Source organism: Oryx dammah, unplaced genomic scaffold (genome assembly GCF_014754425.2).
Source record: "Oryx dammah isolate SB20612 unplaced genomic scaffold, SCBI_Odam_1.1 HiC_scaffold_11, whole genome shotgun sequence".
NCBI lineage: Eukaryota > Metazoa > Chordata > Mammalia > Artiodactyla > Bovidae > Oryx > Oryx dammah.
In genome coordinates this window covers 2,444,362-2,467,852 of record NW_024070195.1, presented here as the reverse complement: position 1 = coordinate 2,467,852, position 23,491 = coordinate 2,444,362, and positions in this window count along the sequence as shown.

Sequence of the window (23,491 nt, the reverse complement as noted above, 5' to 3'; positions counted from 1 at the left end):
TTCTTTATAGTCCAACTCTCACATCCATCCATGACCACTGGAAAAACCATAGCCTTGACTAGACGGACCTTTGTCGGCAAAGTAATGTCTCTGCTTTTTAATATATTGTCTTGTTTTTTGCTTCCTTCGTCCACAAAGCCCTGAGGGGTGAGAAGCAGCAGGGGACGGGGGAGAGGAGCACCAGGCCAAAGTGGCCTTGATCTCCTCCCAGAGGACCCTCGGGCCACACGTCCCCCTGAGATGGACACAGGGGAGACTCCTTGAACGGACGTGAAGTCCGTCTTCAGCTTAGCCTGGCCTGACTTTTAAAACCTGAAGTAGAATCTTAATGACCAGAAGGAGGCTACTTTTTTACAACCAGAGACTAAGGGGCTGTGTGCTCAGCCCAAGGGGTCAAGACAAGACAAGGAAGGAAGATTTGAAGACAGTGGTTGAAAAAAAATCATCATTTCGCATACTCCCTGACAGTATAGACCACCATCTGTACTGGTCTTCTGTACTTGTGAATCCCTTTCTTCCTTTTTTCTTTTCCTTTAAACAGAACTTATATTTTTTACTTACCTCTCTGAGTCAAGTGTATTTTTAGTTTCACTTTTTGAAAATGTCACTTTTTAACACCAGTGGGATTTTGCCATACTGTGGATGAGGGGGTGGGTAGAGGGTAGCGTGCCTTCTCCCTGAAGTCAGGTGTCCCCGAGTGGCCGAGGCAGGCCCACGCAGGCCCTGCACACCTACCTTGCGGGCTTCCCTGGGGGGCAGTTGCTCTTCATTCCCAGGCTTGTCAGGCTCTGGTGGGCTGTAGTGCTCCAGACTGCTGCTGAGGCCCTGCGGGAGGGAAGGACAGACAAACCAGTCACATGGAGACACCCACTGTTCATGCAGAATCTGTACCAGAGCTGGACTAGGAGGGGAGGGGGCAGGACAAAACCTTTTAAAGAATGACACCGCCACTGTTGATACGACAATAACCGGTTAGAACTGATTACGTCCGAGACGGCAGAAGACTCAACTTCCAGAGCATCTTGGGCCTCATTATACACTCGCTGTAGTGCACGGGCTAAATGGCACGCCAACCATAAAAGGCCAAGCAGTGGGCACTGGCCTGAGCCCTGGAAATCCCTGCCCCTTCCCCCAAATAGCTGGAATCATTCTCCTACTCATTAGCCTCAGAAGTGACGCAGTCCATGAAAACTACCCACCTGCCCCATATTTCAGGGCCTCTCGCCTTCTGAGATGGCCCACACTCTGTCTGTGGAGTGTTTCTCTCTGAATAAATCCACCTGTTACCTGTCATTATCTCTCACTGAATTCATCCTGCAATGAGATATCAGGAACCTGAGTTTCATTAAATCCTGAGATATGTGTGTGATATCAATTAAAAGACAGTGTGGGGGGTGGTTGTTGGAAGACAGTGAGTCTGGGCTTCCCTTGTGGCTCAGTGGTAAAGAATCTGCCTGCCGATACAGGCGACACGGGTTTGATCGCTGATTCGGGAAGATCCCACGTGCCGCAGAGCAGCCAAGCCCATGCACCACAGCTTCGGAGCCTGCGCTCTAGAGCCCGGGAGCCAGAACTACCCTGCTGCAGCTACCGAGGCCCACGTGCCCTAGAGCCTCCGCTTGGCAACACGAGCAGCCGCCACGACGAGGAGGCTGAGCCCCGCAGCAAAGAGCAGCCCCCGCTCGCTGCAGCTGGAGAGAAGACCTGGCGGCAAGGAAGACCAGCACAGCCATGAACACATAAGTAATAAAAGTATCTTTTAATAAAGATGGTGGGCTCAAGTCCCAGTCTGGGTTGTGGGTTTCAGGGCTGCGAGGCAGGCCTGGCAGGACCCCCTGGCTACGGACCCTGGTCTGGACCACGGAGGAGGGTGGCTCTCTTAGAGGGCCGAGGCCGATGGCCGGGGGGCAGGAAGAATTGCCGAGGTTTGGGGGGGTGTGAGGCCGCTCCCGAGGCCCCATCTCTCCACCTGAGGGTTAAGGGTCCTCCACACCTTCCCTGCCCCCTCTTCTGTTCCACCCGTGCTCCCCAGCCGCCAACCCCCAATCCAGCTCCAGCCTGCATCTTTCTGATCACTTTCATTCTCCTTCTCGGTCTTCCATCTTTTCCCCTTCCTTTTGCTTATTTCACGCTTTCTCTCTCCTCATTTTTCTCCATTACCTTTTATTTTTACTCGAAACTCAAAAGGGTAATGAGCATTTTCTCCCCACTTTAAACCAACCTCACATATTCCTTTAAAAATTATTATATGTTTAAAATTTTTATCATGTAGTACGTCATGCATACTAGAGAATATAAAATAAAACGGTCCCCTTGTGTCTGATACCCCATAGAAATAACCACGGGCACCTCCCTCCCTCTCCCCTTCACAGCTTATCACAACTTTGAATTTCTTACATGTTAACTTTTGCAGGAGGTAATATTCCAAGAAATGTCTTATGAATCTGGGATGGAAGGACGGTGGGCAGAAGGAGCTGTACTCAAAGCTGTCCTTCTGGGAAGCCTCCTACACTGTTGGAGGGAATGCAAATCGGAGCAGCTGCTAGGGACCGCAGCGTGGAGGACCTCTAGAAGCTACAAATGGAGCTACCACATGACCCAGCAAGCCCACTCCTGGACACGCATCTGGAAAAGTCTAATTCAAAAAGGTACAAGCAAACTAACATTCCCTGGAGAAGGAAATGGCAACTCACTCCAGTATTCTTGCCTGGAGAATTTCATTCATGGACAGAAGAACCTGGCGGGCTACAGTCCACGGGGTCACAGTCAGACACGACCGAATGACTACCACTGCTAATGTTCAGAACAGCAGTGTTTACAGTAGCCAAGACACAGAGACAACCTAAGCATCCATCAAAAAAGATCTTCACGACCTGGATAATCATGATGATGTGATCACTAATCTAGAGCCAGACATCCTGGAATGTGAAGTGAAGTGGGCCTTAGAAAGCATCACTACAAACAAAGCTAGTGGAGGTGATGGAATTCCAGTTGAGCTGTTTCAAATCCTCAAAGATGATGCTGTGAAAGTGCTGCACTCAATATGCCAGCAAATTTGGAAAACTCAGCAGTGGCCACAGGACTGGAAAAGGTCAGTTTTCATTCCAATCCCTAAGAAAGGCAATGCCAAAGAATGCTCAAACTACCACACAATTGCACTCATCTCACATGCTAGTAAAGTAATGCTCAAAATTCTCCAAGCCAGGCTTCAGCAATACGCGAACCGTGAACTTCCAGATGTTCAAGCTGGTTTTCGAAAAGGCAGAGGAACCAGAGATCAAATTGCCAACATCCGCTGGATCATGGAAAAAGCAAGAGAGTTCCAGAAAAACATCTATTTCTGCTTCATTGACTATACCAAAGCCTTTGACTGTGTGGATCACAATAAACTGTGGAAAATTCTGAAAGAGTTGGGAATACCAGACCCCCTAACCTGCCTCTTGAGAAATCTGTATGGTCAGGAAGCAACAGTTAGAACTGGACATGGAACAACAGACTGGTTTCAAACAGAAAAAGGAGTATGTCAAGGCTGTATATTGTCACCCTGCTTATTTAACTTCTATGCAGAGTACATCATGAGAAATACTTGGCTGGAAGAAACACAAGCTGGAATCAAGATTGCCAGGAGAAATATCAATAACCTCAGATATGCAGATGATACCACCCTTATGGCAGAAAGTGAAGAGAACTAAAAAGCTTCTTGATGAAAGTGAAAGAGGAGAATGAAAAAGTTGGCTTAAAGCTCAGCATTCAGAAATGAATATCATGGCATCTGGTCCCATCACTTCATGGGAAATAGATGGGGAAACAGTGGAAACAGAGTTAGACTTTATGTTTTTGGGCTCCAAAATCACTGCAGATGGTGATTGCAGCCATGAAAAAATTAAAAAACGCTTACTCCTTGGAAGAAAAGTTATGAGCAACCTAAATAGCATATTCAAAAGCAGAGATATTACTTTGCCGACTAAGGTCCATTTAGTCAAGGCTATGGTTTTTCCAGTAGTCATGTATGGATGTGAGAGTTGGACTGTGAAGAAGGCTGAGCGCCGAAGAATTGATGCTTTTGAACTGTGGTGTTGGAGAAGACTCTTGAGAGTCCCTTGGACTGCAAGGAGATCCAACCAGTCCATTCTGAAGGAGATCAGCCCTGGGATTTCTTTGGAAGGAATGATGCTAAAGCTGAAACTCCAATACTTTGGCCACCTCATGCAAAGAGTTGACTCATTGGAAAAGACTCTAATGCTGTGAGGGATTGGGGGCAGGAGGAGAAGGGGACGACCGAGGATGAGATGGCTGGATGGCATCACTGACTCGATGGACGTGAGTGTGAGTGAACTCCGGGAGTTGGTGATGGACAGGGAGGCCTGGCGTGCTGCGATTCATGGGGTCGCAAAGAGTCGGACACAACTGAGCGACTGAACTGAACTGAACTGAACTGAACTGAAGCGTCCATCAGCAGATGATGGGCTTGAGAAAATGTGGTGTGTATATGTGCAGTGGAGTGCTACTCGGCCATCAAAAAGGCAACATGGATAGACCTAGAGATTAGATACCAAGTGAAGTAACACAAAGACAAATACTCTATCACTTGTATATAATTGGAATATAAAAAATAGACATGAATCTATATACTTAAAAAATAGAAACAGGCTTACAGGCATAAAACACAAACTTATGGTTACCAAAGGGGAGAGGCAGGTAGGGTGAAGAATAAATTAGGAGTAGTACGGGATTAACAGATACATGCTACTATATATAAAGTAGGTAAGCAACAAGGATTTGCTGTATAGCACAGGGAACTATATCCAGTATCTTATATAAATGCCTATAAGGGAAAAGAATCTGAGCAAAAATAAATAACTGAATCACTTTGCTGTACATGTGAAACTAACAGAATATTATTAAATCAAGTATACTTTAGTAAACCAACCAATGAGCAAACAAGAAATCTCAAAATCCCATTCTGCTCACCAAGCACATGCTTTAGATACAGGCCTGACCTGCTCCCTGGAATTCTCACCATTTGAATTAGGTCATAGAGATTCCCTTTAGGCATGCTGCTGGTTAGACGAGTCTAAGGCGGTGGCACCCTTTACTACTGTAGAAAGAATTCATGCCTTAACTACTCATAAAAAAGAAGATAGAATGGAAGATTCGTGATTTAGAACACATCATGTGGGCTTTAGAGAACTACAGGAATTTGCTGAAGCCAAAAGTGTGAGGCGGTTTTGGAGAAGACAAGCACCGTCCAGACTGTGTAACCGGAAGTGTGGCATTCCAGACACATGGGACATGACCGCTGCTGCACTCACACCTAAACGCCCTGGTCAGACGACCGAAGTAACACTTGGCCCACGCCCACACTCTGAACACACAGTGAAGGAGAAAACGCCTCTGTCCCGGGTAACTGCACCATTCCAAACATTCACAGCACATTTTCTGGAAATGTCCTTCCAGCATATTTGCCAAACAGAACCTGAAAAGCAGGAAGGGCAGTGACCCAGACTGTGCAAGGAGGCAGGCGGCCAGGATGGGGGCGGTGAGTGAGGGGCTTCACTGCAGCGGCAGGGAGGAGCCCGGCTCCAGGGTCCTTTCAGAGACCATGCGGGCCCGCAGGGCTGGTGGGGGCTTGGGGCAGACCTGCAGAGCTGACATGGAAAGGAGGTGTGCGCAGGCATCCACTGGGTTTTGCAGGTTCGGTTCCTGAAGTGGCTGCTCACTCCCAGCTCCTCTCCGTCCCCATCCATCAAGGTCCTCAAGACACTACGAGCCTTGGGGTCAGAAAACCTGTGCCTTTTTGTCCCTCCCTCTCAGGACAGACGCAGTGTAGATATGCACTGGCTGATTCGCCTGTTCGTAGGGAACCAGTGCTCTCTGTGTCCCTGACTCATCAGTTTCAGCCCCTGTGTGTTCCATCTGCTCAGTTCATGAACAAAACCTCAAAGCTGACTTGCTGAACAGGAAGGCATTTGCTGCCACTACTGAAACCACGAAGCTCTGTCTCCCCAAGCCCTCCCTCCTGTCACTTGGGAGCATACACGTTACATTATCTGGTCACAGAGCCTCAGAAAAACACAAAAATAGGTTTCCGTGATCAGACACTTTTAATCATCTCAGGTTGGGTTCACTGCCACCCAGAAGTCACCTTGACCATTTTCCAGACTTCCAGGATTTACTCTAAAATGACTCAATCAAACATCATCAGAAAAATACACTTGCTGGAAGACAGTCACCTGATGCCTTTGGAATAGAGCAGCAGCTGTGGGATCTTTGGATGTTTCAGGTCACCTACAGCACCGTCTCTAGCCTGTGACCCTTATAGTCTAAAAGTGATCCGGTCACTCATTTTATGTAAGGACCGAGCCTTCCGCACACAGATGTGAGAGAGCACTCTTGTCAGATCCTTGTCTCCGTGTGGCAACTATTCCCTCCTCTGGAAGAGTGGACAACCTAGGAGCAACCCGACTCTGTCTGGGCTTTATCTTTATTTTTAAATGGAAACCTACATGACTTACAACATTGTGTAAGTTTAAGGTATGTCACGGGCTTCCCAGGTGGCTCAGTGGTGAAGAGTTCGCCTACAAATGCAAGAGACGCAGGTTCCATCCCTGGGTGGGGAAGGTCCCCTGGAGGAGGAAACGGAAACCTATGCCATTATCCTCGGCTGGAAAATCCCTTGGACAGAGGAGCCTGGGAGCTAACGGTCCACAGTCACAGAGAGCACACGTTGATTTGATACATGTATATAATGTAACGTGATTGCCATTGTCTGGGTTTTAGACGGGCAAGAGGATATATGGTCTGGAGATACGGACGTGGTGCAAACAGTTTAAGTTGCCTGTTAATTGTACCCCAAGTGGCTCTGGACTGTAGAAAAATCGTTTCTCCACTTCAAATGGCACCTGCCCTTGTTGGGCTGGGGTGCACAGGATATGACTTGCACAGAAGGGGCCCTGAGCCCAGGACGCCTCTTTGAAGGAGACATGGTCTCAGCTCTCTCTGCTGCTAGAAGCAGAAAGCTACCCCAGCACCAGACGTCTTCTGCCAGCCTCGCCTCAACTCTAGTGACACTGACCTCCTTCCCCTTTAATAAGCGGGAGTCCAGGGCCTCTCATCAGGCGTGGAGTGGAGACCATCCTTTCTCACGACCTTTGGGCAGTTTAGTTCAATGGCCTCTCTGCCCAGCTCCCCTCCTTTTTCCATTTTGTAGCTCAGCCAGTGATCAGCGCAGGTTAGAAGTATTCTAGAACCAGGAAGGATACAGGCGGAAGGCTGTGCCAGGGGGCCTCCGGAGCTCCGGCCAAGGCGGAAGGCCAGGAAATGTGTATAACTGAGTCACTGCGCGAACACCTGAACTAACACGTCGTAAGTCAACTACGCTCCGATAAAAAATAACAGTAACGAAAAACACTAAATGACATATGCGGACAGTTTGGAGGATTTTCATCAAGGTTGACATATTAAATTGTAGTATTAATGAAGAATTGCTTAAGTGTGAAAAAAATGTACTAAAAGAAGTGGCCCTGAGTGGGGAGGAGGGTGACTGCTGGGGGCAGAGCCCGAAGCGAAGGCCCACCAGCCAGTGGAGCCGGCAGGGATGTTTGGAGAGTAAAAGGGGCTCAGATGCGGACCGTCTATGGCTAATCAGATGCCAACGAGCCTAATTTGACCAGCTATGAGCAGAGATAAAAGAAGCAACCGTCTAGGTCATTTCATGTCAGTGGAGTGATAACAATTTGAAGGAAAATTATTTTGTGAGTTGAAAAGGAAAATAACTTAAGAAAATAAACATAAATTCTGTAGCGTGGATTAACTCTAAAAATCAGGACTTGCCAGGAGTCTAAACACATGAACCTTCTCACCAACAAATGGTTTCTGTCGACAGCACCGAGCTTGCTGCCATATCCCCGTAGGAGAGGCAGTGACGGATTTTAAATGTGGAAAAGATTGCTAACAGAAAAAAAAAAAAAAAAAAAAAGCCAGCAAGATTGAAACCAACCAGTCCTAAACCACAGACTCAAGAAAAAAAAAACCAACATACCATTTGTCACCGTTTCACCACCGGCCTTGCTAAATAGCGTCCATTGAGAACCTCTAGCCCCCAGGTGGCAGCTGAAATCCCCAGCTAACACTGCATTTTATTGTGGTGGCCTCCCACCCGAGAGGGCAGCTGGAAGCAGTTTGTCAGTGAAAATTCAAGAAGGAGAATCCGTGACCAGTCAGAGCTTCCATTAAACGCAGTATCAAAAGGAGGTACTTGAAAAATCTTAATTTCTTTTGGCAGTGCTGAAGGATAAGGATGGATAGAGCCCAACACAAAACGGCTTGGAAAAAGCAGAGAGCACTTGGTTAGACTGCATGAAGAGGGATGAGTTGTTTTCTGCCACCATGGCTGTGTCTCAATTCCCCTCCCCACAGCAGCTGGGCTGCAGAAGGCTGCCCCCGGGGAGCCCCCTATGTATGGGCAGAGGGTCTTCCTGCTGAGTGTGAGAGGAGCCCTCAGATTCCCTCTCTGTAAACACGGACGATTCCACCGCAGCCCCCTGCCCGAGGGTGTGTCAGGCTGCCATATTTGCCCCAGCCCATCGCACGTCTTTGTGGAGGGCTACTCGGTGATGGTCACCGACTCAGTGGACACGAGTGTGAGCAGACTCCAGGAGATGATGGACGACAGGAAAGCCCGATGTGCTGCCGTTCGTGGGGTCAAAGAGAGTCAAACATGACTTAGCAACTGAGCCACACCAAAGGGTGCTCTAAAATTTCTCCCATTTTTAAAATTACGTATCTGTGGGCCCCTCCAGACTTACTGTCCACTCTGCTCAGTGGCCAGCATGCTGAGGGTAGAGGACTGCCGTCCACAGGACCCCTTCCTCTGCTGTCTAGGGGGACCCGCCAGTGGGAGGCACTGATACTGCCAGCCAAGCCCTGCTCAAGGTGGGCGCAGGGAGGTGTGGAGCCGCTGCCTGCAGGGCGAGGGGCCCCCGGGGCTCTCCAGTTTCTGCAGACCATCCCCGCCCCACCTCTCCAGGTGCTAGTGTCTCCTGCCCGGATACTAGACGCATCCTGTAGGTTTCCCTGACTCTGCCCACAGCTGTGAGGGTAAATTTTTTTTTTTTTTTAAGAAACTCTTCTCAAATTACCCTGTTTGGCTGTGCCATCTGTCTCCTGCCTGGACCCTGACCGAACCCTGACTGATTCAGCCCCCTGCTTTATATACAGCAGGACACTGAAAAAAGGCTTTTAGAAAACTTACTTATTTTTAATTGGAGGATAATTGCTTTGCCATGCTGTGTTGCTTTCTGCCCTACATCAACAGAGTCAGCCATAGGTATACATGTGTCCCCGCTCTCTTGAGCCGCCCTCCCACCTCCCACCCCATCCCCACCCCTCGAGCTTGTCACAGAGCGCAGGTGGAGCTCTCTGCGTCATTCCCCTGGCTATTTTATTTAATACAAAAAAGGCTTTTTAATTTCATTAAATGGAGCTGTCTGACTTTTCTGATATTTTCATTCAAAGATGGCTTGTAGTAGGGTGACTGACTGTCTCTGATTGTTTGGACCTGAGGGAACTTGGGGCTTTTTGTCTTCAAATCAGGACAGTTCTGGGTGAACCCGATGAGGTGCTCATGGTGACATGCACTCTTGTAGCGCTTTTAAATGGTTTTTGAAGATCGTTGTCTTTCAAAAGATTTCTATGGTGATATTTAAACTAAAGTTGTTTTTACTAAAATTAATAGAATATTTCCCACGTCTGAGAAAATCTGTGTCTGAAATGCTTTTCTTAAAGGCAAAGTGTGTAACGTGGAAAGACCATGCTTCAGTGAGTTCTGTCTGATCAAGTCTGTTTACTCTCAAGGGGATGTCACCTGAGGAACTAGTAAGAACCAAGGAGCAATGTGTAAGGGCTTAGTAGGAAGTTGGAAAAGAAGAGAGTGGCAAAGAGCTTCACAGTGGAAAACCGGGCTTCTAGAATATAATTCTTGATTTCAAAGATACTTGCAGGCATTTGAATTGATCCTTCCGGTGTGTTGTGGAGAAGATAGGAAGATACAAGTTACAAAGAGTGTGTTTCATTTCTTGGAGCGTGTCACTATTTACTGGCATATTTACTGATACGTTTGCCAGTACTTACTGGTAATATTTTAATTCCTAAGAGATAGACCAGTTTGGTGGGGGGGAACCTAGCAACTACAAACAAAGCTAACATTTTGAGAAGAAATCTTTGTTTACATGTTGGAATATAGCTTTATTATTTTATCTTTTTCCATTAGAGAAATGTTTACTAAATGACAGTATTAACAGCTGTCACACTGCTCTTGGTACATAGGCTACCTGGGAGGAGAAATTTAATTGGGTTAGAAATTTACTGTGATTTGAATGCTTCTCAATTCACAGTATTATTTTCTGGTAGGAGAGCTTTTGACTATTCACTGTAGGGAGCCGGAATTTCACATGCGTATCTTTTTACCCCTGTCTTTGAGTATCAATTTTCTTGGTCCACTTTTGCTCCCAAATCATTGTTCCCTTCTAAGAGTTGGATGAGTTATTACAAATTTGTGATATTGGTTTTGGTAAAATTAGAATTTAATAACACACCTTGGGTGACTCACGATTGCTCTCTTTGGTATTATCTCTACACTGAAATGGTTGTCGTTAATATTGTTTTCCAACTATAAACAACCACTAGGAATGCGTGAAATATATTGACCTAATGTATTAAATTTAGTCCCCTGTAATAAACATTTATTGAATACCCACTACATGAAAGGGGATAATAGAAAATAAAACTTGACATTGGGAAGGTAATAATTCAAACATCAAACTCAGGGAAAGAAAAAGTCAGTAGCCACTCATTTCGGTTAGGTTTTTAAAAGTTATATTACGTTACATATATTCATATATATATTTTTTAGGCTAAATTTTTAAGACTCGATTATCTTTTTCTTTTGTTCTCTTGTGAAATTTGTAAGATTTTGACTCAACATTTAAAAGTAACAAGTCTTTTCTTCTTCAGTGAGCTGCAAGGGCATGAAATAAGATCCTAGGCTCCCATCCTAAACTCTCCCTGACTTCTGCAGCTTGCCACTGATGGGGCAGGATGTGATGTTTGTGGCTGATAATGTGATGGAGTTTGAGTTCAGTGGGCTTAGTAATTTGGGGGTCGCCATCCTGAGCTGAAATGCACAGTAGAAAGGAAGACAGAGGCCAAAGGACCGGTGACTTGGCCCAACAGTGGGCAGAATTTGGTCCAACTCTGTTTTCATGGTGGCAGAGACATTTCCTTTCTCGTGATGGCAAAAGAAGGTGTACTGGGGCAAGTGGGAAGAGCTCCCCAAAGAGAAACTTCTGGTGACCGTTTTAATAAAGAGGTTATGCTGATAAAAGATCAAGAATATTTCACACTTATGAACTGACTCTAACTGAGAATGCCTCACCGGGGTGGAGACGGGGCTGCTTCGAGGGTTAGCAGCTGGGGGCTGCCTCCCTTGTCTGTTACATCGCCATTCCTGTGGCTTCACCCATCATCCCAATGCGCCTGAAAAAGAGCCACTAAATGCCATGCAGAGCGAGTCTCTTATTGATTAAAGAGATTAGCCAATAGCTCAGGCCTTGCAAGAATGGGGGGTTCAAGAGGGGTGTGTGGATGGGGAGGGGGGCCCACATGATTGCTAGGAAGTATTTAAACTGAAGTGAGATGAGGCCAACACTTACACCACTTGGTGTTAAATTCTAAGGACAGTGTGCATCAATACAGTGAAACATGCCTTTAATTCTCTTAATTATGTTTTAATTTCCTTCATTAAAGGTGTGTTCAATTGTATTAAACACATCTGTTTGATACAGATTAAACAGATCTGTGTTCTCTTGGACCCTGTAATTCTACTTCTAAAAATTTATATTTAGGAAAAGCGTCCAGATACATGCATAGGGGTGCACATACAAGGATGTTTATCACAGCATTATCTAAAAGCAGTATGCTGCTGCTACTGCTGCTAAGTCACTTCAGTCATGTCTGACTCTGAGTGACCCCATAGACAGTAGCCCATCAGGCTCCTCTGTCCCTGGGATTCTCCAGGCAAGAATACTGGAGTAGGTTGCCATTTCCTTCTCCAAAAGCAGGATAAAAGGTAGAACACACTACAGACATCCAAAATGGCACTGTAGATGCGTATGTCAAAGAAGGCCACAGTATACTACTTAGAAAATAATACCAAAAGTCATGACTACCAATGTCTAGGTGTTTTTTTTTTTAAAAATATGCAAGTAACAAAAAAAAATCAGTATCCAGGTATTAATTTGAATTAGTTGCATTAACTAAAAAGAGAATTTTGGTACAATGAAGCGTATCATCGCTGGGCAGTAGGGATATAAATGACTTTTTAGAAGAAATTTTGTACTTTTAAGATAAAAAAGAAACTAAAGGTAGTACCTTAAAAATCTGAAATAAACAAGAACAAACCAAAAAAGGTTTCACTTTAAACACCGAGTTGCACCTTTGCCTCAGCAGAAGTCCTTGATCTCAGCTGCAGGAGGAAGACTCTGCTGGGAAATGAATAGCCCCAGCTGCACGTGGGGTTTGGACGAAGGCGCCCCACTAGTGAGTCCTACACGCAAAGGAGCTCCATTCTGAGAGCGCATGCGTGAGTCCAGTTGGTTTGTCAAATGAACAGAGTTCGCCTAGGTACCCAACTAACACAATACTTCTCACACAAATAATATATGAAGAATGATCCCAGAAACAAAACGTTTTTAACGATTACCCTGGAGAAGGAAATGGCAACCCACTCCAGTATTCTTGCCTGGAGAATCCCATGGACAGAGGAGACTCGCGGGCTATAGTCCATGGGGTTGCAAGAGTCAGACCCAACTTAGCGCCTAAACTACCACCAAGGAGAGCCGAAGAATGGGTGCTTCTGAACTGTGGTGCTGGAGAAGACTCTTGAGAGTCCCCTGGACTGCAGGAGATCCAACCAGTCAGTTCTAAAGTAAACCACCATGAAGGAGAGCCAAAGAATGGATGCTTTTGAACTGTGGTGTTGGAGAAGACTCTTGAGAGTCCCCTGAACTACAGGAGATCAAACCAGTCAGTTCTAAAGGAAATCAAGTCTAAATGTTCATTGCAAGGACTGATGCTGAAGCTCCAATGGTTTGGCTACCTGATGTGAAGAGCCAACTCTTTGGAAAACACCCTGATGCTGGGCAAGATTGAAGGCAGAAGGAGAAGGGGACGACAGAGGATGAGATGGTTGGATGGCATCACCGACTCAGTGGACATAAGTTTGAGCAAGCTCTGGGAAATGGTGAAGGACAGGAAAGCCTGGCGTGCTGCAGTCCACGGGGTCACAAAGAGTCAGACATGACTGAGCGACTGAACAACAGCAAAGCTTATCGTACAGTTCCTTAAAAGGCACAGTAGTACCAGCCACATCATTGCTGCTTTTATGCTTGCTTCTGGACATCCTGGGCTCGAGATAAAGATACTGTATACTGTACTCTGTACAGTTCTGTACAGTACACAAAAGCACAACCACTTGTAGAGAATGCAGGCATGCAACAGTGCAAGCCAGACACATGAACAAACTTTCGTGATTGGACATGTGAACGCACGTTCACGACTTTGAGCAGTTTGAAACTTGAAGATTCGTATGTAGTGGACTTACTGTAGTCAAAACAGAAGTTGGGGAACTGAGAATGAACTCTTCCCACCATAACTGTGGGCTCTTTGCTTCCCAGACACACCCTCTTCCTCCTGATTTCTGACCCAGACACACCCTCTTCCTCCTGATTTCTGACCCATGTCCCTACTGCCTGTGAGTCCTTGCACTTGAATTGCTTGCAAACTGATTGCAAGCTCACCGTCCCCCAGAATGACTGGGACCTCCACCAAGTCTTCCCCGATGGCATGAAATCTCTCTCTCACTCCATCTTCTGCAGCCCTGTCTGCCTCTCTTGGGGCGTCAACCTCCTGCTACCCGGGTCGTGGATAGATCTGAGCACCTGCCTGATTCCCCTTGCAGAATGAGAGCTCCTTGAGAGGGTCTGTCTCACTCGTGGCTGTCCACCATGAGTCCCCCTGCCCCATGATTTGCTGATGGGAGGTACTGAACAAAGAAGCACACGCAGCAACCGACAGATGACTTCTGTAGGTTGGGAGCTCTCGCGACATCTGGACTTGCCTGCTATTTCTTAGCAAGGTAGAAAACTGCTTTCCCACTGCGTTTTGCCCTGTCAAGAGTCCAGGCATGCTGGGGTGAAGCTAAGGCAGGAGGAATGAGCGCTGCCTCCTCTGTTTCTACACACAGGGCGTAGGATGCACCATCGTGGGGCTTGGAGGAAGTGGAAAACGGAACTCAGCCAACTATTTCTTAGGTCATCAAAAGTTATTAAAGCCAGCAGTAAGAGACACAAAAGTAGCCTTTGCAATAAAATGGAAGTTCTGGCTACAAAAAAATTAATTTAGAGACACCACATGGGAGAAGATTTAAAGGCACCAGAAGAAGAGGAGAGCTTGGTTTCTAAAACGCTGGTGTGTTTGAACAACTTCTGAGTTCAGACCAGTGAAGTCATTGTCTTAATATAAAAGGTGCCCTTCTAAGAATTCTGCCCTCCTACGCCAGAACCAGTTCAGTTGGTCTTACCATTGTCTCTCCTTGGAAATAACTTCCACGCCCTCCCTGTATGGCCAAGTCTTATTGCTGCTTCTCCTCCAAGCTGGCCTGTGTCCTGTCTGGAATGCCATACAATTCTTCCGGGGTCTCTGCGGCCTCTGATCACCACCTGCAATTACAGTCCCGACAAAAGGAATTTACTAAAGTCCATGTCAGAACGGAGGCTCCTGGGATGTCGCTTCTTCCTGAGGTCCGGATGGAGTTTGTGAGCAAGCCTGGCTTCTGTGCTCGGGCTACAGGCATCATTAACACTGCGTCGGAAGGAGCATCACCTTGAAAATGATAAAGAAAAGGTGCCTAAAGCTGTCAGACCAGCTCTTCCTCTCCACAATAGATGTCAGTATCTTGCTTTCCTGCAACGTGCAAGAAGTATCACAATATATTAAGCAGTAAGCAAGCCAGGGACCTGAGGATGCCATCAGGAGGGTGGAAAGCGGTCATTTTTGGTCACAGAGTTGTGTCCACATCACACCATAAGGACTGTCTCCATCTCTGGCTTTCTTTCTCTTTTCTAATAGGCTGGGGTACGTAAGGATGACAAGGAGGTAGTTCTCGTCTTCAAGTGACCTATGTGCTATTAGACAGACACACCCATAACGTCTTAAACAAAAGTTCAGAAAATGAGGAAGCAGTAATGAGGTGTTCAGTTGGAGCCTAGGGCTGGGTTCATTCCCAGCCTGGGGGAGCGGGAGCAGGACCCAGAGGCGTGTTTACAGCCGGAGAGTGGATGGCGGGCCAGAGGCAGAGGGCCCAGAGAAACACAGTCAGGTGTGGAGACGGCCCGGTGTCAAGAATGGCAGAGGAGCAGCCTGATCCCTAAGACGTGTGTGTGTGTGTGTGTGTGTGTGTGTGTGTGTGTGTAAGGCTGGGTGGGCAAGGTGGATGATGGGTATACTGAAATCATCAAAAAACTAAGAGTTGTGAGGAGAATATTAACTGTTACAAATTAAGGTGTCACTTGTGTACAAAACAAGGCACCCATTTAAGAGACAGACTTTTTTAAACTCTTGAATGCTCAGGAAAGGGATGTGTTTGGCCAGGGATCACACGATGCAGAAAAAAAAAAAAAAAACCAAGAGGTTTGGCACTGAATTTCAGTTCCATCACTTTGCTAATGATCTGATGTGATCTTGGACAGATTACTCGAGTCTTAGTGTCAAAGGTGACCGGACTAAGCCTCTAGGGGAATATGGGAAGATCAGATAAAGTGCTGGACATAAAATGCTTGGCATGTAAGAGAGACGTGAGGGCTGTGACTTCACTTTCTGGCTTATCCATCACGATCCTCCAGGGGGGACCACAGTCTCACCACGTTGGAGGAGCGTCCCGGTTGAGGCCGGGTTGCCAGTGCAGGCAGTGGGGGCCACGTGGGTTTTGGATCAGGGAGACAGCGTGTGCAGAGCCGTGCGTGGGCAGCGGGTGGGGGCTGATTCAGAGGGGGCAGTGGTGAGACTGGTTCCAGGTGTTTGTTGACTCATCCACAGGAAGACTGGTTCACGCCTGCTCGGAGGAGGCCCTGCGTTCCGTACAGAGATAAATGTGCCCTCACTTCCTGACCTGTCTCTTAAGGAGTGACTCTTGGAAGGCTTTCTGTGACCCCCTGCCGGCTCTGGGGAGCGGGCAGTGCTGGGAGGGGCAGGTCAGGAAAGCGTAGGGGTTTCCAGCTGGCTGCGGGCTCCAGAGCGCTTAGCTCCCCCTGGGCCCGAGACTGGGGGAAGAGTTGGCTAGCTTTATCTTGCCTTTTGGATCTTTGAGCCTGGAACCAATAACCATTTCCTAATCTAGAGTTCCTTCTTAATGCAAATGCAAAAAGAGGTAAATAAATTAGATTTTCAGCCCGGAAAGATCGCGTGGCCACTGTGGAAGGACAAGGTGTATTGTTGTGTTGCTAAGTCATGTCTGACTCTTGGCAACCCCGTGGATTGTAGCCCGCCAGGCTCCTCTGTCCATGGGACACTCCAGGCAAGAACACTGAAGCTCATTGTGATTCTCTCCTCCAGGGGGTCTTCCAGCCCAAGGACCAAACCCCGAACCCCGGTCCCAGCACTGTATGCAGATTATTTACCACTGAGCTGCCTGGGAAGCCCTAAGGACAAATCAGAGAAGGGTCGGTGTACTTTGGGGTGTAGTTGAGGTGAGAGGTGGCGGTGGCTAGCTCCATGGGACGTACTGAAGACAGAAATCAGCCAGGTAATGAGGGAGCTGAGTCGAGAGTCCCGGGTGCTGAAATATCAATAGAAACGATGGCGGGAATCAATGGATTGACTGACTGCCTATAAGCAGTGCCCGCTGTGCCCTGCCATCACCCCCAGGCCCCAAATGCAGCTCTTTGTAGTTCTCCGAGTATCTCTCTCTGGCCTCCTAGAGATGAATGCCTGGTCCGCCAAGTTCAAATGTTGCAACCTGATGCCCAGTGCGATGGTGTTGGGAGGTGGGGCAGTGAGGTCATGAGGCGGAGAGCCCTCTCGGGTGGGACTATTGCCCCTCCCACAGGGACTGCAGAAGCTCGCTCACCCCTCCCATTGTAGGAGGACACGGTCTATGAACCAGGAAGTCAACCCCATCCCCCAGATACCAAACCTGCCTGCGCCTTATCTTGGACTCCCAGCCTCCAGAGTGGTGAGAAACAGCTCGCGACGCAAGCACTGGCCAGCCATCCCACTGCAAACCTGGAGGGGCTTTGGGACTTCCACTTTGCGTCTATCCCCTAGTCACCTTAGACACCTCGTCTGGAATCTTCTCTCTCTGCAATGTCCCTTGCATCTTTCCCTCTCTTTTTCCTCTAATTCAGGACCTTCTTACATGTGGCCCTTGGAGCCTTTGCTGCTCTGGTTTTATCTCCCAGCTCTGGTCCTCGTCCCGAGCCCTGTAACTAAGAGTTAGTCTCTGAAACTCCGTGTTCACCATTCTGTGCCTCCCGAGGAGACTCGGGATTTCCGATTTCCTCTGTCATGCAGGGATTCCCCGCTGACCAATCGCTTCTTGGCCTTTGGGCTAAGACCAAGTGCAGGGAGTCCCCGCTGACCTGACATGAAAGCCTCAGTTTGAGGCCTTCTGCGGTCTCTCTGCCATCTTCCGTGTCACGCTCTGCTCCCCATAACAGGAGTTCTAAAACTCTTGTCGAGCTACAGAACCCTTGCTCAAACGGGATCTTTTGTTCAAAGCATGGGGGCTCCGTAAGCCAAGCCTGTGAAAGTGGCGGTTTCGGGTGAACCAGGGTGGGGTCTGACTTCCTCTCCACTCGCCCCGCCGCCCCACGGCCTGCTCTCTACCTACCTGCGTGGTCCCCTGAGACGAGTCTGAAGAGACTGCCGTTGGAAATCCATCGCCTTCCAGGAGGAATGCTGTTAGGTAGAGATAGGTGTTCTGCTCAAGGAACCAGTGGTCACTGAACCCCGCGTGCGTGCCTGTCCCCGGGGCCTCTGGCCAGCCCCTCCTCTGCTTGTTCCCTCGCCGGGCAGGGACCCTGCCTCACAGAAGGCCCCTCTGTGATGCAACGCGCGCCTCATCACGCCTCTGCCGGCTGCAGAGCGGCCGCCATCTGCTGCTGCCCGTAGCTTCCTTCGTGGGGCTGAGGGGCTCTCAACAAACTCGGCCCAGACAAGCAGGTTTCCAGGGACCATCAGCGTGGGCCAAGCACTCCCTTATTTTGATTTGATCTAGAAAGTATTCTATCCAGAGCAGTGGTTTCCAAATGTTTCCCTCCAGCGACTCCACTGAGATAATTTCCACCTGAAAGCCTTCTTCCTAGGACGAATTTTATTTTACCATCGAAAATGTTTTGTATGTGTAGGTGCCAAATATTTGTTAAACAACTGTTGACGACACTATTTAGCACTTTTATCAATTTTGCATTCTTCTCCTTTATTTTTTACTTTGTCCTTTTATTATGAAAAATTTCTGAAATTAGGAGAAAGTATTAGGAAAAAGTAAAACATTCTTATTAAAAAGTAATAGAAAAGTACAAGTACACGTAATATATACCTAGATTGAATAATTTTTTATTTTCCCATATTTGCTTTATATTTAATCCTTATATATACATATTAAATATATGCATTTAATATATTTATAAACCATTTAAAAGTTAAATTTTATACAGCCCAAAGCTCCACCTCTAAATACTTGAGTGCTCCTTTCTGAAAGTGACATTCTCTTACATAACCGCAATACCAATGTCACACCTAACTCAACGAATAATTCCACAGTCCGTATTTAAATTTCCGCAGTTGTCCCCTACATGGTTTGCATATCTGGTTTGTTCAAAACAAGATCCAGTCAGGAACGTCCCTCTTTTTCTAGAATAATCGCCCCCTCCCCTCTTCCTCCCAAACTGCTTTTGAAGTGGCTGGACCTCTGCCCTTGCATGTCCACAGTCTGGCTCTGTCTGATGGTTTCCTTACAGTCCTGCTCAGCTGGTTCCTCTGTCCTCTGATTTTCCTGCATCTGGAACTGAAAAGGAACCAAAGGCTTGATTCGATTACAATTAAACATGTTTGGCAACACCTCGTGAGGGATGTGGTGCCCTTCACGCTGCTCGTAGCTTCAGAACCACACAGCCGACGCCTTCGGGACAACGCGTTTCCAGTGTCTTTGACACCTCCTTTCAAAAAACTCCCAGACCTTTTCTGTTATCCTACATGCTGTGTTGACTACTTCCTGTGGTTTCTTTAGTTTAATCACATGAGTATGCATACCTCCAAGTAAGACATGTTTTAGCTCTAAGCTTGTACAAATGAAATCATAATTTTCACTCAACATTGATTCTGCAATTTTTCCAGTTGATATGTGAAGCTACAGGTCATTCATTTTCATGTCTGTGTCCTATTCTCTTGCATTATTTATTCATCCTACTCTCGATGGGAGAAGGAAATGGCAACACATTCCAAGCATCCTTGCCTGGAAAATCTCGTGAACAGAGGAACCTGGTGGGCTGCAGTCCATGAGGTCGCAAAGAGTGACTAACACTTACACTTACTCTTGACTGACATTGGATTTTTTCCCTGTTTGTTATTACAGACGGTACTGCAGTAAATACCTCCATGCAAATTTGTGGTCTACTTGTCCAGGAGTTTGTCCAGGGCGCATATCTAGGGATGTAGTCGCAGGGGTATGGATGGTGTCTGCGAGTACACCTTTGCCAGGTGGATCAGTCAAGGTACAGTTACAAAGAACACAAGAGCCTAGCTCATCAAAACAGAAAGGGATTTATTACAGGTTATCGATCATTTGCAGAGATGTTGGGAGGGTTGAGGGAACAGACTCTAGGCTGAGCTTCTAGGAATGATTCCCAAAGCCACACCAAACAACTGGGCCACCAAAAACGCTGCCACTTGCCCCCTCATCAGGAAGTTGTTTCGGACGGCAAAGCCACCAGGGTAGTTCTGGCTGCAAAGCCACAGAGCGCTACGTACAATTAGGAAGCCACTTCGGCTAAATCAGGAAGCTGCTGTTAGACCTTCTGGCTCCAGAACCAGGCTACCTCTGGCCTGAAGCTGACTTTTATAACTGGGAAGCCACCATTATAATCCCTGCCAGTAAAACAAATGCCCCAAGCTCTGCCTCGCTCCCCACTTAATGGAGTTCAGGTCTCATTGAACGCACTGGACAGGCCAAGGCTTCGTCATACCCAGGACCCTGGCGATGGGGGTGTCTTGGAACCATTGACTTCAGTTTTCTGTCCTTTGAAATACAGAATGGCACTCTAGAAGGAAGCCAGAATGAACATAGACCAAATTAGTTCAGAGTTACTGTCAAATTGCTTCCCAGTGGGGTGGAGCCAGTCTCTACTCTTGCCAGCAAAGCAGGGGAGTACTTGTGGTTCTACATTCTTGCCAATGTGGGGTTTTGTGGGGTGTTGTTTTTGAAAAGCTACTTTGTTGTAATCTGAATTTGTGGTCCCATGATTAATAATAAGGTTGAGTGTGTCTTCACATATACGTGTTCACATATATTGGCCATTCCTGTTTCCTTCTCAGAGCTGGGCTTGTTTATGCCTGCTGTCTATTTCCTGCTCTTTTTCTTTCTTCTTCATCGGGATCCTTCACATATTCTCAATAATGATTCTTTGCGAGTTGTGTTTCACAAATAGCATCTCAGACTGAAGCTGATCTTTTCCCTTTTCAAGTGGTGATTTTACTGAGCAGAAGCCCTTATTATTCAATTTTGTCAATTTTTTCTTTAGGATTTGTGCTTTTCTCACTCATTTAAAAAGATCATTAAGATATTATTTATTATTTTGTAAAAAAGGCTTCAAAATTTTACTTTTCTAATTTTACTTCCTGATCTGCCTGGAATTGATCTTTATGTATGGTGTGAGACAGGAGTCCTTTTCATTTATGGGTAACCCCTCTGGTCTGCAATCCCAAGCGACCATGTGTCTCTTTTAAGTGTGGGTCAGTTTCTGAGCTCTCTCTCTTTTTTCTTTCTGTTGATCTGTTTTTCGTCCTTGTGTTAGTAACACACCATCCTAATCACCGAAGCTTTATGATGCGTCTTTAATCTGGTAGAACAGGCTCATCTTTTCACTTATTCTTGGCCCTTTTCGAATTCTGGATCACAAAGTTCCACAACATATCTTCTTGAGATTTTTATTGGAATTCATTGAATCTATGTAACAGTTTGGATAGAAATGAGATCTTGAAGCTATTCAATCTTCCTATCCATAAAAACTTCCTAATGTTCAAGCTGGTTTTAGAAAAGGCAGAGGAACCAGAGATCAAATTGCCAACATCCACTGGATCATGGAAAAAGCAAGAAAGTTCCAGAAAAACATCTATTTCTGCTTTATTGACTATGCCAAAGCCTTTGACTGTGTGGATCACAATAAACTGTGGAAAATTCTGAAAGAGATGGGAATACCAGACCACCTAACCTGCCTCTTGAGAAACATATATGCAGGTCAGGAAACAACAGTTAGAACTGGACATGGAACAACAGACTGGTTCCAAAAGGAAAAGGAGTATGTCAAGGCTGTATATTGTCACCCTGCTTATTTAACTTCTATACAGAGTACATCATGAGAAACGCTGGACTGGAAGAAACACAAGCTGGAATCAAGATTGCCGGGAGAAATATCAATAACCTCAGATATGCAGATGACACCACCCTTATGACAGAAAGTGAAGAGGAGCTAAAAAGCCTCTTGATGAAAGTAAAAGAGGTGAGTGAAAAAGTTGGCTTAAAGCTCAACATTCAGAAAATGAAGATCATGGCATCTGGTCCCATCACTCCATGGGAAATAGATGGAGAAACAGTGGAAACAGTGTTAGATTTTATTTTGGGGGGCTCCAAAGTCACTGCAGATGGTGATTGCAGCCATGAAATTAAAAGATGCTTACTCCTTGGAAGGAAAGTTATGACCAACCTAGATAGCATGTTAAAAAGCAGAGACATTACTTTGCCGACTAAGGTCTGTCTGGTCAAGCCTATGGTTTTTCCTGTGGTCATGTATGGATGTGAGAGTTGGACTGTGAAGAAGGCTGAGTGCCGAAGAATTGATGCTTTTGAACTGTGGTGTTGGAGAAGACTCTTGAGAGTTCCTTGGACTGCAAGGAGATCCAACCAGTCCATTCTGAAGGAAATCAACCCTGGGATTTCTTTGGAAGGAATGATGCTAAAGCTGAAACTCCAGTACTTTGGGCACCTCATGTGAAGAGTTGACTCCTTGGAAATACTCTGATGCTGGGAGGGATTGGGGGCAGGAGGAGAAGGGGATGGCAGAGCATGAGATGGCTGGATGGCATCACCGACTCGATGGACGTGAGTCTGAGTGAACTCCGGGAGATGGTGATGGACAGGGAGGCCTGGCGTGCTGTGATTCATGGGGTCGCAAAGAGTCGGACACGACTGAGCGACTGAACTGAACTGAAATGATCCATAGAAAAATTTTGTCATTCTGTTTATTTTGGTTGTATTTAATGTCTCCCACCAAAGTTTTATTACTTTCTCCAAAAAGGTCTTGTATATCTTTTGTTAAGTTTATTCCTTGGTACCTTATTTTGTTGCTATTGCAAAAGATATTTTTACAAGTTGCATTTCCTAACTTTATTTTTATTGGTATGTAGAAATGGAGTTGACCCATATATTAATTTTATGTCTAGCAAACTTACTAAAGTCTTTTTGTTAATTCTAAGAGTTTATAAATAATTGGAAGTTGTCTCTGAAGAACTTAATGTTTGCGTATCATGACAGTTCAGTTTCCTTCTGTTCTCAACCTGTATCATCCTTGCCTTAGTACACTGCTCAGATTTCCGGTACCCGGCTGAGAACAGGTGGGCACAGTGTTATGTCCTTTGGTTATTCCTGATTGTAAAGAACACGTGTTAATATTTCACAACTGAGAACAAGATTTGCATTATTAGTTTGAAGAGAGCTTTTGTCATATTAAGGACATTCCTTTCCCTTTCTAGTTTGTAAAGAAATTAAAAAATTTTTTTTCCCTCATGAATGCTCTTTTGAATTTTATCAAATGCTTATCCCATATCAATTCAGGTCACAATGTAGTTTTTCTCCTATTAACAGTAGAAATTACACTGATACATGTTTTCAGTTCAATTCAGTCTCTCAGTCACATCTGACTCTTTGCGACCCCATGGACTGCAGCACGCCAGGCCTCCCTGTCCATCACCAGCTCCCAGAGTTTACTCAAACTCATGTCCATTGAGTCGGTGCTGCCATCCAAACATCTCATCCTCTGTCATCCCCTTCTCCTCCTGCCCTCAATCTTCCCAGCATCAGGGCCTTTTTAAATGAGTGAGCTCTTTGCATCAGGTGGCCAAAGTATTGGAGTTTCAGCTTCAGCATCAGTCCTTCCAATGAACA